The sequence below is a fragment of the Stenella coeruleoalba genome, assembly GCF_951394435.1.
Source record: "Stenella coeruleoalba genome assembly, chromosome: 20".
Taxonomy (NCBI): Eukaryota; Metazoa; Chordata; class Mammalia; order Artiodactyla; family Delphinidae; genus Stenella; species Stenella coeruleoalba.
Window position 1 is genome coordinate 24,701,417 of NC_137166.1, and position 16,786 is coordinate 24,718,202.

A 16,786-nucleotide genomic window follows, 5' to 3' on the forward strand; every position below is an offset into this window, starting at 1 on the left:
CATTTCTGTACCTCATAAAGACCGATTTAGACACTCAGCCTACCCCCCTACCCACACCCCAGGTGGGTTCTCCCAGTTGGCCACACAGAGGCAGAGGCACTGTCCTGAAGGGGCTGCTGCTGGGGAGCAGAGACGAAGAGATGTGTGGTGATTACAGGTCACAATGAGCAGGATTGGATAAAAGGGTCCCCGTGGGCTGGCCTAAGCCCAGTTGGAGGCTCCTGAGGAAGAAGAGCAGCAGCTCCCTTGGAGGCATCTAAAGCAGACATGATGACTAGGGGCGTCAGACTCGCAGAAGCCTCTCCTGAGCGTGCCCATGTCTTCAAGCCCTAGGCAGCATGGTCTGGGTCCAAGTCAGAAAGGTGTCAAATCATCCTCAGTCACTCAGGAGCCTTCCTCCCTTCCAGGGCTCTTAAGCTGAGAGCCACAGCAGAGGATGCTACTCCCCCATCTGCGAGGTGTGCTAAGGGAAGTGTAGAGGAGCCATGAGGAACTGTCCTCATAAAGATAGCCCTGAGCAGCAAATCCCTATTACCATATTACAAGCCCTGATGCAGCCCTGCAGTGCACATGCTTAATACCCCCACAGGGAAACTACAGCAACAACTGTACAAGATAATATACTGTATTCAAGAACACACCGATATTTGAGAACAAATGTAACCAAGATCAGCAAAAGAGATGTGATCGATGTGCATAGCCATGTCCTAATGATGACAGTGGGCATCGAGTCTTACCTTGTCCAGCCATAGCCTTGCACAACCTACTGCCATGATGCTGGCTAGATTAGCCACAAGCTATGAAGGATATGCCAGACGTGGATGTGACATCCAGGCAAGAGGCCACAAGCTTAATAAGACCTTAAAGCTAATCAGGTTGATACATTAAAGTTTGTAAAATATGTGTCCTTGATATTGGAAAGCAGCAGCTCTGGCTGAAGTTTGCCACTAACTGTTCTTTTTTTGCCTTTCAGCTGTGCCCCACTTCAGACACAAAAGATCTTTCTGTTTAATGGAAAAGTCCCCTCATTCACCTCTGATACTATCAGTGGAGAGTTACAGCAACACCCAGGCCATGCCAGCTGCAGACACAACATAACAGACAAGCCTGTGTTTGAGACAGAGGCCAAGAGCTCAGTGGTAAGTCTTTGCAGAAGTTCTAGAAGACAAAACCAAGGAGCTTTGGGAGAGCAGCTAAAAGCTAGTCTTGCAAAGCCTTTGGTTTTCTACAAAATGGTTTGCATTTAGAAGTGTTCAGGACCATGTAAACCACCATTTGGAGGACCTGACACATCAGAGAGGCTACTTGTACTTCTCCAAAGTGTTCCTCAAGGCTGAATTCCAGAGATTCCTCAGATGTCAGTTCCTCTAATCTCATGCCCAATGTTGTTATGCCCTAGAGAGCATCCTGACCGTCCAAAGTATTTTTGAATACTTACTACTCAAATTCAGGCAGTCTGGGACATTTTTAACTATTAGAAAGTCCTTCCTTTGATCCATAATCTGTCTCCCAAGACTGTTATGTGCAGATTTTATAGAGGGAATTTCTGCATAAACAGGAGACTGCACTTGATAATCTTAAAGGTTCTTCTAATTATAAGCTTTTGAGTTTTTCAGCTATAGAGGCAAGAGGACCAGACCTTTTTGGTTTCACTTGCCTCTCAAATCAATCCAAATCCACCTCTTTTGGTAATGCTGGTGGGGGAAGAAACTCAACATGCAGACTCAGAACAAATAAACAGAGTGCTGGCAGGATCAGCCTTCATGGTCCAGGAGGAAGCAGAACCAATGTGGCCAGGCAAGGTGCTTCCAACACAACCGTAGAGTCTTATCATGTATGTTGCAAGTGCTACAAACACATTCTTGCCCTCAGAGGATACTTCAAGCATGTCAACAGAAACTTCCAGTCTCTCACCAGTAAGCAACTTGCAAGAGATGGGCAAGCCTATTGTAGAAACAGCTAAAGGTTCTATGATGGGATACCTCAACTCCACCTTGCAGAGTACAGTTTATGTGAGTGAACAGGATGAAAGCCAGATGGTCTTCCAACGTAATACTGAATCCCAAAGAAAAATAGAGGAAAAAGTCACAACTTCCAAAAGGCATTCCCATAACCATGGAAGTGGGAAGGATAAGTTGACCCCAACATCATCCTTCTCCTGGTCCTTAGCTTTCTATGGAGCCATTAGGGGTGAGAAAAAGGGAAAAGGCCAGAACAGCCCAGTAGACAGAGGATACAGTTCCCCCCTGACAAAACTCCAGCCTTAGTTCTACTGCAACACTAGTCTAGGTTATCTCAAAATTTTGAGAGGTCTAGTTCAACGTCTTCAAGTAAGATCTCCCAAAGGATTAGACCTTCAAAGCGTACCCGACTGCACAGACTAGTCCTAGGTTCTCCAAGTAAGAGAACCAAGAAGACTGACTCTTTCCTGAAAAAGCTCAAAGCACCTACTACACAAACTGAAGTCTCAGGTCATGAAAACGTAGACCCAGGAAGACCTGGCTCTTCAGAGTCTGCTGAACTGCATGTGGTCAGAGGTGGACCTCACGTCTGAGGTTGTGGAGGAGAGCAGCATGGAGACCGTTATGCAGCCAGCAGAGTGTGGTGAGGGACTGACCATAATATTAAAGAGAAAGGAGACAGTAACCTTGAATTCCATTAAAAAAAAAAGAAAAAAAAAAGAAACCAGAGCATGGGGTCTAAGGTGTTCCAGTTTAGACTCAATTTTAAATAAATATTTTTTTAAAAAATCAATATATTTATAGGAAAAAAATAATTTGAGATGGCTGTACTCCTCCTTTCAAAAATATTCTTTTGGCATTTAGGTATAAGACAGTAAACTCAACATATGTTGCCTACTCTATGTGAGAGAAGTACTCAAATTAACTGTTCATACTTGATAATCTCCTTTTCTCCAGTCTCTGCCTTGTTTCCTTATCACTCAGCTGCAGTTGCTGGGTGATGAATGTTAGAAGTAACTTTTAGAAAGGTTAAACATCTGAAGCTGTTTCAAAGAATCATGAATATTTTGATTTTTTGATTTCCACCTCGGTTTGAAACGATCCTGAAGGGCTGTGTTTATAAAATAGGACTATTAATAAGGGGTTAAAATGAAAAGCCTATTTTGGTCGCTAGTGAAATAGTTTTTTCTTTTTTTACTAATTCGACTATTTTAGAAAGTGCTAATTGCTATCCTCTGTAGGTATTTCTCTGATGCTGCCCTTGTGAGAGGTGGATGCTTTGGTGATATAATTTCAAGAATTTCATTGAGCCCAACGTTCTATCAGATCCACTCCACACTGAAAACATGAAATTCACACACGTAACCACACACACACTCACATTCACAGGCACACGGAAGCACATGCCTCTTTGTTCTTTACGGTATAAATGTGTTTCCCACAGGAAAATTGTTATTGCACAGTGGGTGACAAAGTCTAAAACTGTAAAGTTTTACTGAACATAGGTTGAAGCATGATTAAAGGAAAGACCATGGAGTTTGGAATCAGACAGACAGCCCTGAATTTGAATCCTTATTCTACTCACTGGAGATCCTTGAGTAAGTAACACACTACAGTAGAGGTCTGATTCCTCAGCTGTTGTGATTATTGAATCAGATCACACATCTAAAGCACCTAGTACTTAGCAGTGGGACATTTTAAGTTCCCCCTTCTCATTCACTTGCTTAAATACATATGGCTGGTATGCTACATGCAGTGACCACAAGATCGCATATTCTGGAAAAAAAAAAAGAGTGAATAAGTAAACTCAGTTGAAGCTGACAAGCCGATTCTATTACAGGTATTTTCTACATTTGAATGTGCCTTAAATAACTTGTTGAGAGTTAAGAAGTTGCTGAAATACCTAATCCTGGATTATATGATTTTTTCCCCTGTTTCGGATGAACTGAAGTCCGCTTGTAAAAGCTGTAGTGGAATAATACAAACACCACCAATGGAATTTCAAACCTGCCATATCTACCACCTTTACCACTACTTTGAATATTACAATAATATTGACATGAAGTTATACTAAGAACTCACCATCCCTAACCCATGTTCCTCTTAACCATCCCCAACCAAATCATTCCTTACACGAATGCTACAGTGTTATTTCAAAATAACTTAGTTTTACCATTTTTTTCTTATCTTCAAAATGCTTCCCAACATTTTTCATGTCAAAGTATACATAAAAAATTACATGAGTACAGCATATTGGGTTAAAGGGTGAGACTGGTGTAGCTGCTATTAGCTGCTGTGGGCAATTTCAAGGGCTGAAATGATTTTTTGAGGGGCACATAACTTTCTGAGGCTGTTTATATTTTTGAGAAGCATTTTCCCTAACTTTCTTCAATAATTATTATAATGAAAAGAAAAAACACAATAGGGGGACTTCCCTGGTGGCGCAATGGTTAAGAGTCCGCCTGCCAATGCAGGGGACACAGGTTCGATCTCTGGTCTGGGAATATCCCACATGCCACGGAGCAACTAAGCCCGTGTGCTACAACTGCTGAAGCCCCCATGCCTAGAGCCCACGATCCGCAACGAGAAGCCACCACAATGAGAAGCTCGTGCACCACAACGAAGAGTAGCCCCCGCTCGCTGCAACTAGAGAAAGCCCACACGCAGCAACGAAGACTCTGCAGCCAAAAGTAAATAAATAGAAAATAAAATAAATAAATTTATTTAAAAAAAAACACAATAGGCGCTAACCTTCACTGACCATATCAAACTTGTTAGGTATGTGTGATGCATTTTCATGTTTCATCCAACAAACACTCTCTGGGGAACGTAACTTCCCCATTTCACAGATGAGGAAAACTGAGTATGTGGGTTATCTGAAGCACCAAGATTCTTATATATTCTGACCCAATCACTAAACTAAAGTCCCCAAGGGATTGACCTGGGAATTGACCTCAGGCAGTCTTATTGCTGAGCCCTCTCTCTAAACAAATTTTTAAAAACCCAAGAAAGTTATTTTTGAGTTCCTTCACTAATTAACGCCCTTCCTTTGCCGGTGTTCCACTCTATCAGATTATTATTTAAGGAATGATTCTTGGAGCTAAACACGGTGTCAGGCATTTTTCCATCCCAATCAGAGCCAAAATATTTAAAAACAGTGGCCTGAGACATACTCAGCTTCCCTGGTAGCCACATCAAATCACTGAAGTACATTCAACTCTTCTTCACAGGGTCACCTCTTAAATGATATCTCCCCCATCCTCTATATTTGCTTTGTTTTTCTGGGCTTACTGTCACTGCCTTAAATAGTTAAAATGTAAATGAAATTCACAGGGATATGGCACATCATTCCAGATTATAATGAAGCATTTGAATCTTATTTCTATTATTCAACTTAGTTACTTCTCTCATTTCCTGGTTACCTGAAAATGTGATCACCTTATTATGGCATTATGCATAATATCTGAAAATATGCTAAACATGTCAAGAACAATAACACAGCCTGCCAGATTCCCAGGCCTACTTCCATCACATGTGGAATGTGTGTGTGTGTGTATGTGTGTGTGTGTGTGTGCGTTTTGTAAAACCCAAATTGCAGTCCAGTGCTTTCTTTTATCCTGTGGAATTAACATCATCAATCTGGGATACAGCGTGATTGACAAGGAAAAAAACAACAGAATTAACCCATATCTACTAATGCAGCATGTAAACAGAAAATTAAAGCAATTTTAAAACAGAAGAAAAGGAAAAGAGGTTGAGACAGAAATCATACCACATTTATGCTACTTATTCCTGAGTGATGTTAGTGAAGTGTATAAAAATATTAATTCAGGTCAATCACCTTAATTAAAGATAATACTACTTTTAAGAACAATGACTAAAGAAGCAATAGTTGAAAAATGGTCCTCAACACACTGATAGTTAATTAAAGTGAAAAAAGCCTCAGTCATTATTTTGAATTCTCCATCCTCAGACTTAGGATAATTTTTTCATGCATGTTGAATTTTACTCAGATTGTTCAATTTAATACAAGACATGTTAAAAAATCTTGGTTTTCAAAAACAATAAAATAAAAAGATAAAAGAATTTTGATATCCAGCTTTGAAAAAGAGTTAAAGAACACTACAATAAAATGAAGAAGGCATCAAGAAAGTGTGTGAATGCAGATTGGGGAAACAGACACACTTTTTATCTCCAATGGAAAGAAACCTCATTTACTCTCCAACGTCTTTTTTTTTTTTTTCATTCAAATCATATGGCTGTAGCTCTGTGAGAAAGACTTGAGCTACTGGCTCTAGTGAGAGGCATTCTAGTCTATGCTTCTAAGCTTCTTACATACCAGATCAGAAATTGCAAGTCCTGAAAATTTCATCAAAATTGTTGGAATATTTGTTCCACATATCCAGAGGAATCATCACATTAACTAAGAGAGTTAGTTTTCCAGGAGGAAGCTGCTTTTTCATTCCCAGAGAAAACAGGTGCATCTGCTCTACTCCTGCCTTAGGCAGACACTCACGTCTGAAAAAATGACTGGACAAGACAGTGTCACGTGTTTTTCTTGATTAAATGAGCCTGGAACTACCACATAGAGAGAACTCCCTAAGCATAAAGTCAACCCAAAGTAAAGTAGGTCTAAGTTAGGAAGGAACAGAGCTTGCCGGACAGATTATTTGAGCACCTGGGCTCATCCAGTTCTGAAGACAAGAACAAATCTATATTTTTCAGTTCCGTAAGGCAGTAAACTTCAACTCACCCCATCTTTCCACTTATTCTATTCTGAGTTGGGTTTCTCTCACTAGCAACCGTAAGAATTCTGACCAACAAAACCCTCCTTCCTTTCACTCAACAGAAGTACTCTGACTTCATTCACCACTTCAGAGGATGTAATAGTAGTGTTTTAGATGCACAGTAACTTGAGTAATTTTTAGACTGGTGGTTAGGTGTAATATTTAGTCTCTTCTTTACCATGGTTTAAATAACGGAGAATTTTCCGTATGTTCCCATGGATGTGCCCTGATCCTTTTCCCAGTAAGCAAATGTTGACAGCTGTAGCTCCACATAAATGCCTTTAAAACCTCAAAACATAACAAAACACAGTAACAACAAAACACATTTGACCTGTTTTGTAAGGCTTATTAACCTCCTCTTAATTATACAAGTTTCTATCTCGTACATAAAATTTCCCCTTTCTCTTTTTTTAACCATAAACTCTATGTTTTCTATATATTCTCTCAACAAGTGTTTATGAATATCAACTGTGTACCAGGGATTATACTGTATGTTGACTGAAAATAAAAACAAATATGGTAATTATTAAAAAAAGTATATCTGACAGTTGTTTAAGATCACTACAGAAAAGCCAGGAATAGAATCCAGCTTCCTGACTCCTCTCACAATGCTCCTTTTTAAATAAAAACTTGTTTCTTCCATACAGTAACATTGATATTTTCTCACTTGGGTAGACAGAGAAAAATCTGTATTCTTTTGCCTAGAAGTAACGAAAATTGCCCAAACATCAGTCTACTCAAAGGGAGGAATAGGGAATGCTTTCCAGTGTGTACAATTTATCAAGAAGAAACAAAAACACCACTCTCATTTACTAGAGCTTAGTCATGAAAGCACATTTACCTCATCAAATAAAACATTTAAAAATTAAGCTTCTGTTTAGAATATCCAGTTTTAGAACTTCTGTGGTGGTGCAGTGTTTAAGAATCAGCCTGCCAATGCAGGGGACATGGGTTCCAGCCCTGGTCTGGGAAGATCCCACATGCCGCAGAGCAACTAACCCTGTGTGCCACAACTACTGAACCTGTGCTCTAGGGCCCACGAGCCATAATTACTGAGCCTGTGTACCACAACTACTGAAGCCCACGTGCCTAGAGCCCATGTTCCGCAATGAGAAGCCACCGCAATGAGAATCACACACACCGCAAGGAAGAGTAGCCCCCACTCGCCGCAACTAGAGAAAGCCTGCGCACAGCAACAAAGACCCAACACAGCCATAAATAAATGAATAAATTTGTAAAAAAATAAATAAATTAAATATCCATTTTTACTAATTGAAGAGTATTGCCAACAACATTTTGACAATAATGCAAGTTTTAACTGACTTTTAGAATAAGTGCTGAAATGGCTTATTTTTTGTCAGTGACACCCAGATATATATTTGAGAAAGACATGGGCTACATATGGAGACACTTTGGACCTTGCCTCAGCTCTGCACCTGACCTCCTCTGTGACCTTTGGCAAATTCTCAACTCCTGGGCCTGAAAATTCAACTAGTATAAACGTCTCGTTTTTAAATGTGCAAGGGATAAAACTTCACATTTTGTTAAAATTGAGAAGGCTGCTTACTTTGAACTCGATTCCAAAGAGTCAAATAGGGATTCACATTAATAGCTGTTATCATTATCTATGTAAGCCTGAGAGTCACTAATTCACTTATTCATTCATGCATTCGTTCATTCATTTGTTCATTTTTACTTTTTTCATTCAGTCAGTCCACTCCTGCATTTCACTCCTTGGTGGATAAAAAGCCAACATCTTCTCTAAAGGGGCAGATAATAAGTATCATTATCTCATTACAAAGAGGCAGATGGATAAATATCTTAGTCTCTGCAGGCTACATAGTCTCTGTCACAGTGATTCAACTGTACCATTGTAACAGGAAAGTAGCCATAGACACAACATAAACAAACAGCTGTGCTTGTAGTGCAGTAACTTAATTTATAAAAAACAGGTGAGGAGCAAGATTTTGCCCAAGAGCTATAAGACTATCCCTTACTTTAAACAAATAAGAGGCACAATTTGAATGGGGCAACTGGCACCATGGTAATATTTTTACATGATTATTCTGTTTACTCCTCACACACACAAAAAATCCATTCATTCAATGTGCAGAATATGGCAGAAAACAAGACACACATTCCACATTTTCACAAATTTTAAATTTTGTATAGGAAGAAATTCAGTGCATCAATATTAAAGAATTAAATTATATGAAGAAAAAGCAGAGTAAAGGCATAGAAAGTGACAGAGTACTCTTTTATATGGATTAATCTAGAAGTTCTCTCTGATAACATTTGGGCAGAGACCTGAATGAAGTGAGGACAAGCTTCTTATAGATATCTGGGGAGGGCTGTTTCAGGAAGAAGAAAGAGAAAGGGAGAAAATTTAAAGACCTGGGCTGGGAGTATACTTGTCCCATTAAAGGAACAATCAGGTATTTCATGTGAGAGGAGTGACGTCAGCAAGATGACCAGAGAAGTCCCCTGCTCACCTGCTCATATCGCCCCTTAACAATGATAATTTGGCATCAGTGCAAAGACAAAAGTGTACTGTGGGAGCTTTAGGATACAAGTAGGAGTTTGTGAAACTTCGGTGCAGCCCAAGACGAAGGAGAGACACTTAGAGAAGCTACTGGAGAAGGCAGGCTCCCACCCACTTGACTTGCCGACCATGGACCCAGGTATTGACCCAGAAACAGTTCTGTACTGTTTGGCCCTGTTTGGCCTTGGTCATGTCACCAGCAACATATACCAAGCAACCTGGGAGGAGTCAAGCCCATCTCAGCTGTGGACTTGAAGTGGCTTGTGAATTGGGTCCAGCCCCCTCAGGTCCTGCAACTCCTGAAGGTCAGTCCCCCAAACTCAGTCCAACTGTAGATTCTGAAAGGACCCTTTAGCTGATTACCTGCTTTTTGCCTATTACTCCTTGGGGAATATGATATCTGAGCAAACAGGAAGAGATATGGTACAGAAGGAGCACAGTAGGAAGATACCAAAGGAAGTGCTTATAGATATCAAACACACACACACAACGCCATCAACTGCTCCAACACCTTCCTTGAGCTTACAGTCCAGTTTGAGGACATTCCTGTTTTAGGATATCATGGATTTGAGGAGTCTGCCACCTATCTCCCTCCCTAATCTAGCCAGTTCACACCTTCCCAGTTTAGCCCAGTGTCCTCTAGAATACTTTTTGCAGCAGGTATTAGGATGGGATAGAGCAAAAAGTCAGAGCCAATAGTTGGTTGAGTCCAGAAGCCAGAACCAAACTCAGCACCAACCTCAGCACAACAGGACATCAGCTGGCTCACAGGACAGACTGGTTTCTAGGTCCCCTTTGATTATAACATGGGCAAACATTAATTTGACTAACAGTAAGAGTCTAGTGTATGAACAGCCTATGCTGATCATAGTTATGTCAATAGTTTTCAAAGTACATTTTTAGAAATATCTTATTTTTTTATTTTGTAATAACTTTAGGTTTTTTAAGTTTTTTATTGGAGTATAGTGGATTTACAACGTAGTATTAGCTTCAGGTGTACAGCAAAGTGAATCAGTTATACATATACATATATCCACTTTTTTTTTTTTAAGATTCTTTTCCCATATAGGCCATCACAGAATACTGAGTAGAGTTCCCTCTGCTATACAGCAGGTTCTTATTAGTTATCTATTTCTTTTTATATAGTAGTGTGTATATATCAGTCCCAATCTCCCAATTTATCTCTCCCCCACCCTTATTCCCTGGTAACCATAAGTTTGTTTTCTACATTGGTGACTCTACTTCCGTTTTATAAAAAGTTCATTTGTACCCTTTTTTTTAGATTCCACATATAAGTGATATGGTATTTGTCTTTCTGTGTCTTACTTCGCTCAGTATGACAATCTCTAGATCCATTCATGTTGCTGCAAACGGCATTATTTTGTTCTTTATTATGGCTGACTATATATGTACCATTGTATATATGTACCACATCTTCTTTATCCATTATCCAACATTTATGTTGCTTCCATGTCCTGGCTATTTTAAATAGTGCTGCAGTGAACATTGGGGTGCATGTATCTTTTTGAATTATGGTCTTCTCTGGGTATATGCCCAGGAGTGGGATTGCTGGGTCATATGGTAGCTTTTGCACAGCAAAGGAAACCATAAACAAAACAAAAAGACAACCCTCAGAATGGGAGAAAATATTTGGAAACAAAGCAAATGACAAGGGATTAATCTCCAAAATGTACAAATAGCTCATGCAGCTCAATATCAAAATAATAATAACCGAATCAAAAAATGGGCAAAGATCTAAATAGACATTTCTCCAAGGAAGACATACAGATGGTCAAAAAGCACATGAAAAGGTGCTCAACATCATTAATTATTAAAGAAATGCAAATCAAAACTACAGTGAGGTATCACCTCACGCCGGCCAGAATGGCCACCATCAACAAATCTACAAACGATAAATGCTGGAGAGGGTGTGGAGAAAAGGGAACCTTCCTACACTGTTGGTGGGCATGTAAATTGGTACAGCCATTATGGAGAACAGTACAGCAGTTGGTTAAAAAACTAAAAATGTGTCTTATTTTTTATCAAAAATTTATCAACTATTATCAAATGAAGAACAAGTCTTACATCAAAGCTATAGCAGATACACCTGGCTTTGAGTGGTGGAACTCTGAGGTGTGTTTCATACTATCTTGCAGAGTTTCCCCAGCTGGACTGAGCCCCATTTATCCACAGTGGTAATCTGCCTGTTAACACACACTTTACTGGTTTTCTTCATTTCCCTAACTTCTCTATTTCCCTGTGGATGCTTCCTGGGAACACCTTGCAAATAAACTATTTAAATTTACATCTTTGTCCCACAATCTGATTCTGAAGTATTCCAACCTAAGACAAAGCTAATATATAACTCTGATGTGCATTTAGTATCTTGCTAATTGGGGGCCCCACCTTTATTCCTTACAGTATATCCTTAGATTCTTTGACCCACACAGTTAGGTAAGGAGTTTGGATGCTAAATTATATAGACTGGAGTTTTAGCCAAAGTTCTTTCATGTATTAGTTGCATGACTTTGGTAAAGTCAATTAACATATCCTAAGCTTCAGAGTCTTCACCTATCTGTACACTAACATTAATCTTTCCATCTTGCTTATTCTCATTCTTACTCAAAAAACACCAGGTGATTTAAATCCTACAGCTTTTCCAGTCATGCCTTTCTTATTAAAATATTAACTACATACCAATCTATCTTGGCACAGGTTTACACAGCATAGGCCTTTAATTTATTTTATACTTTCCCTACCGTTCTGGGTAGAAAATTACATCAAAAATCAGTACACAGACATGCATATTAATTTCATCATCAAAATTCAGACAGGGAAACATGTCTACATTTTATTGGGTTAATAATATTGGATATTTTCTTCTGCTATAATCATTGGACCTTCTTCTGGAATAATGATAACTAATGATAAACATTTCTAACATTGTGTTACATTCTTTTGAGCACTTACATTAAATTCCATACAATCACAAAATTCCTACAAGGCAGGTATTGTTTTCCTTATTAGTTGTGAAAACTGAGGCTCAGCACAATAAGATTTACTTAGTTCACAGCTAAAAAATGTTGAAGCCAATATTTGGCACTAAAGCAAGATGTGTTTGAAACAAGCTTATGTGTATTTCATTAAACATGATACATTATGCTTAAGCTCAAATCATCTTTCTCACTTTGTACTTTTACCTAATACTAATTATTGACCCACAAATCAACCAAGAACAAATGGTATACAGTAAGTAGTCAATAACTGGTAGCTTCCACTATTACTATGATAATTATTATTTAAAAAGTATATTTTGGGAATTCATAATACTTATTTCTGATTTATTTCTATTTATATTTGAGAAAAGAATCATACATAGCTAACCTCAGGAATCCAGTAAACATATATGTGTCTGATACCAAAATACACAAGACTTGTACTTGGAATCTATGTCTAATCAAACTTTGATTTTTCTATTAAAAGAGCTCCATTCTTCTATAGTATACTGGTACAGCCAACATAACCAAAAGTGCAGCAACCTAAGAGTGGTTAAGCTGTAGTTCAGCCTCATCACTACATTCCTTTCCAGAATTCCTTGCTTGTGGTTTATTGGGTTTTTTTGTTTTTGTTTTTGTTTTTACTTTATAGCTTCCAAGGCTGACTTTTAGGGAATTCCAGAAGTTCTGAAAATTATTTAATATCCTTTGATAATACACTTTTCCCTTAAAGCAGAGAAGGGTCTACTTTTTGTAACCAAAATTATTCAGTATCCAACAATAGTAATTAATACATGGCAAAGCCTCAATAGATTAATCACTGAAAATATAACGTAGGAACCTCTGGGTTTCACAATAGTTGATGCAAATGCCTGGAAAATTCTGGGTTACTTCTGCCTTCCTCAAACAAATCAAAACTTAAATATTTCCAAACTATCTTATGTGGTTTTCCGTATTTCTGTTTTCTAACTTCTCCTAGCTAGGAAAGAAATGGAGTTCTAAACTTAAATGTATTTAGTTCAGTGACTCAAATCTTTCAAACCATTAATATGACGTACACACAATCAACAACAACAAAAAGGGAATCTACATTTATCTTTTAACAAGCCTTTGCTGTTCTCCCTCAAAGGGTAGAATACATAATCAAATTAGGTTTACTTTTTCTTCATATACTTTTCCTATGTTTATGTTGAGAACATAAATGTTTTCTCCACTTTAATAATAATGACTTTCTCCAAATTTAGCCTCTACATTTTAAACTTGACCAGCCATCTACTGAATTAGGGTTAAACACACATACATGCATGCACAAATATTTATTTTTTAATTTCTATAAAACCTTTCAAATTCACTACTAAATAGTAAACTGTTGAGTTGATACTGGAAAATGTTCCACTAAGGAGCACAAGTTCCTTGCATAATCAAATTGGACAGAACACATATTTTTTGCTATATATTGAAACATTATTTGTTACATATCACTATGTGATGGATTGTATTGACAAAAATATGCATAATTTAGGTGTTATAAAAACAAGAAATCCAAAAGTTTATCATCTGAATTACAATTTATCCTACAACAGAAAAATTCCTTTTGAATGCAGATGAGGAGCAAAATATATTAGGTATAATATACTTAAATAAAAATGCATTCTTCTCAACCAAGGTTTCTCAAAGATACCAATTTGAGATTTTATAGAGAGGAGAAAAGTGTTGCAATACAGATGCATGTTTATCATATTAAACTGCATTTGAAATTGGAACATTGGACTTTGGGAAGTATCTTAATTTTAATCTTTTCACTTTGTTTTGTTCTTTCTCATGAAATATTCAATTTCCAGTGGCAGCTCCAGGGTACATTTGAAACTTTTAAGACATGGCAAGAAAACTCAAAGAAAAGGGCTTTCAATTCTTACCACAATTTTGTAAGCACAAACCAACTTTTAAATACCTTAAAAAACAAGGAGCTGGAACATTCAAAAGCTCAGCTTGTATATTTGCTCAACTTCAACCCTCACGAAGAATATTAAACAGTAAGCAAATAAACCATATAGAGGAAGCATAAACTGGAAAATATTATAGTATTTTATGGTGTAGAGAATTCTAGTTTTTAAAATATGACAAAGAGAACTTTTTAAAATGGTAGTACAGCTTCTATCAGGATTAGAGTTATTTTACATTTTCTTAATATTCCATTTTAAGAAGAGCTGCCACTTTTGGTGCATCTTCATCACACTGAATGACTTCATAATTGTCCACATCCCAGGTTTGCCAGGAAAATAATGGAGGTATTACATACGTTCAGCTCTGGAGCTGAACAAACTGTTAAGGCTCTTTCTTTTTCCTTCATCTTTTGTCAGAATGTGTTCTGTGTTATAAGAGGGCAGGAGAGTCAGCTTACTGCAGAGCACTGTTATCTTCCTAAAACCATCTTGGTCAGGATATGCTGCATATTGAAAATACACCAAGGACACTTCCCATGGGAAAGTGACATTTAGTCCCTTGCTAGCATTAGGAGCAAAGGCTGTCACTGATGCAGGATTCACCAGAGTACAAGTCTATTTCTTTTCAAAAGACTCTGCACTCATATACATGAAATGCATCTTGACACTCTCTGAGAAATACTCTCTTTAAAGTAGTCAGAAGGTGGCCTATCAGGTGGTTTTTCCTGATTTTCACTTACTGTTAAGAAAACAATCAGAAAATCACCCTTAGAGATTCTTCTGCTTGGGAGTCCATTCTTGTGAACAGAAAGAATCTCAGTTGTGTGTCACTTTATAGTCCTAATAGAAACTTGATAAATTTAAAAAGAGATTGTTTTAATTATTCCTGTGAGTCTAGTATTGTTCTAGGAGCTATTCATGACACAAAGGAGGTATAGGACAACATCTTATCTTTCCTGAGAATGGTTTATAATCTAGGCTTACCTGACAATAGCTGTGAAATTTATCTTAGTTCTCAATATGAAATTATTTATTGGTAATATTGTGTGAACTATAATGGCCATATTGCATAATGGTAAAGTCAATGACATAGCCTTAAAAGTACTCTATCTTTTTTGATTTGATACATATAAAAAATTTTCATAAGGAAATGAAAATTAGGTTTTATTGCTATACACTTAATAAAATACCTTTTCATGGGGGGAAAAAGTATAATTACTTGCAATTGAGACTATCTTTGATACTACAGAATGTGATTTTGCAGGGATGATTCAGAAATCAAAATGGGCCAGACAAATCTTGCATGTCTTGAGATTAGTATTTGGTCAGGAAATGAGATGAAGAAAAGTTGGGGAGAAGAAAAAGGACTGGAGAATTGAGGGGACAGTGAAAAGAAGAGCAGCAGGGTAGAGAAAGGGTTTTGTTGGAGGAAAAACAGAAAATACGTTTGGCCATGAAAGGCAGTCACAGCCAGTGTAAGGACTGACTGGAATATGATGACAGATAGTAGACACTCTGATATGTCACCCAGATCCCTCCTCACTAAAGGACCTGTTAATCCCACTGCTGGTGTCTGTCAGCAGGCAACTTTCAGCTCTCAGCCCTTTCAGCAATTACCTCTGCTGCAGAAAGCCACCATGATCAAAGTCACACATACCATAACAGATCAACGAGGGAACATAAATCTGAACATCTGAACATCTTGCCTCAATTTGGACAATTCTGAAGGGTCATTCTAGTTCTGAACTTGCCGAGAAGTTGGGCACATCTGCTATTACAAAGGCATCACATTTTGACCTCTCTCTATGTCCACTCCTGCTCTCCCTCCCTTCTGCAGGTATTGATCTCAAGTTTTCCTTAATATAAACTTCCTGCAAACTAAATTCCATCTTAGAGCTAGCTTTCCTGGGAACACAACTTGCGACTCCATGGGGACTGGAAGAAAGAATATTTGGCAAAGCTGTTGATGAACAAACTTTGCTTACTTAGCTGCAAGGAAGGGAATGCAGTAGGATCTGAAGTGGAAAGCTGTTTATTCTTTTAAATTATGTTAAACTTTGGGAGAAAAGAAAGATTCATCATTAGCTTTCCCCTCCCCTCTAATTGTCCAGCTAATTCCCCAGATAGGGTAGTATGTTTTCTGAAAATTAATGAGTCAACCTATAGTACCCTTATTTTAAAATCACTGAAGAGTTGCGATTGTGCTTGTGGCTACGAGACCTTAGAAAAGTCATAGCTTTTTTCATATTTGATTATGTCATGCTTTTACTGTTAACTGTGCCATAGTTAATTCTGGGTTTTAGAAAATGGCTCTGATTCTAAGTACATATTCATGTCCTTGTTCCTATGTCTCGAGGTAGTGTGGGATTAAAAAACATAATAAAAAAATTTAAAAATCATAGCCCTTGAAATAAAGGAAAGTGGGTTCAAAAGTAGAGTCTCCCACTGACTAGCTATGTGATATTTACCAAATTTCTGTCATTATCATGTTTTAATCTTCCCTCATAAGGTTAGAAAGTTTAGTTAAATACTATATAAGTCAAAGATAACTCCACAG

General features: G+C 37.9%; 1 long non-coding RNA gene across 1 annotated transcript in view; it reads right to left on the reverse strand.

The window, feature by feature from the left end:
* The window catches only part of LOC307179028, a 384,625-nt gene that overhangs the window by 189,320 nt on the left and 178,519 nt on the right, over positions 1 to 16,786 (reverse strand). The window lies entirely within an intron of this gene.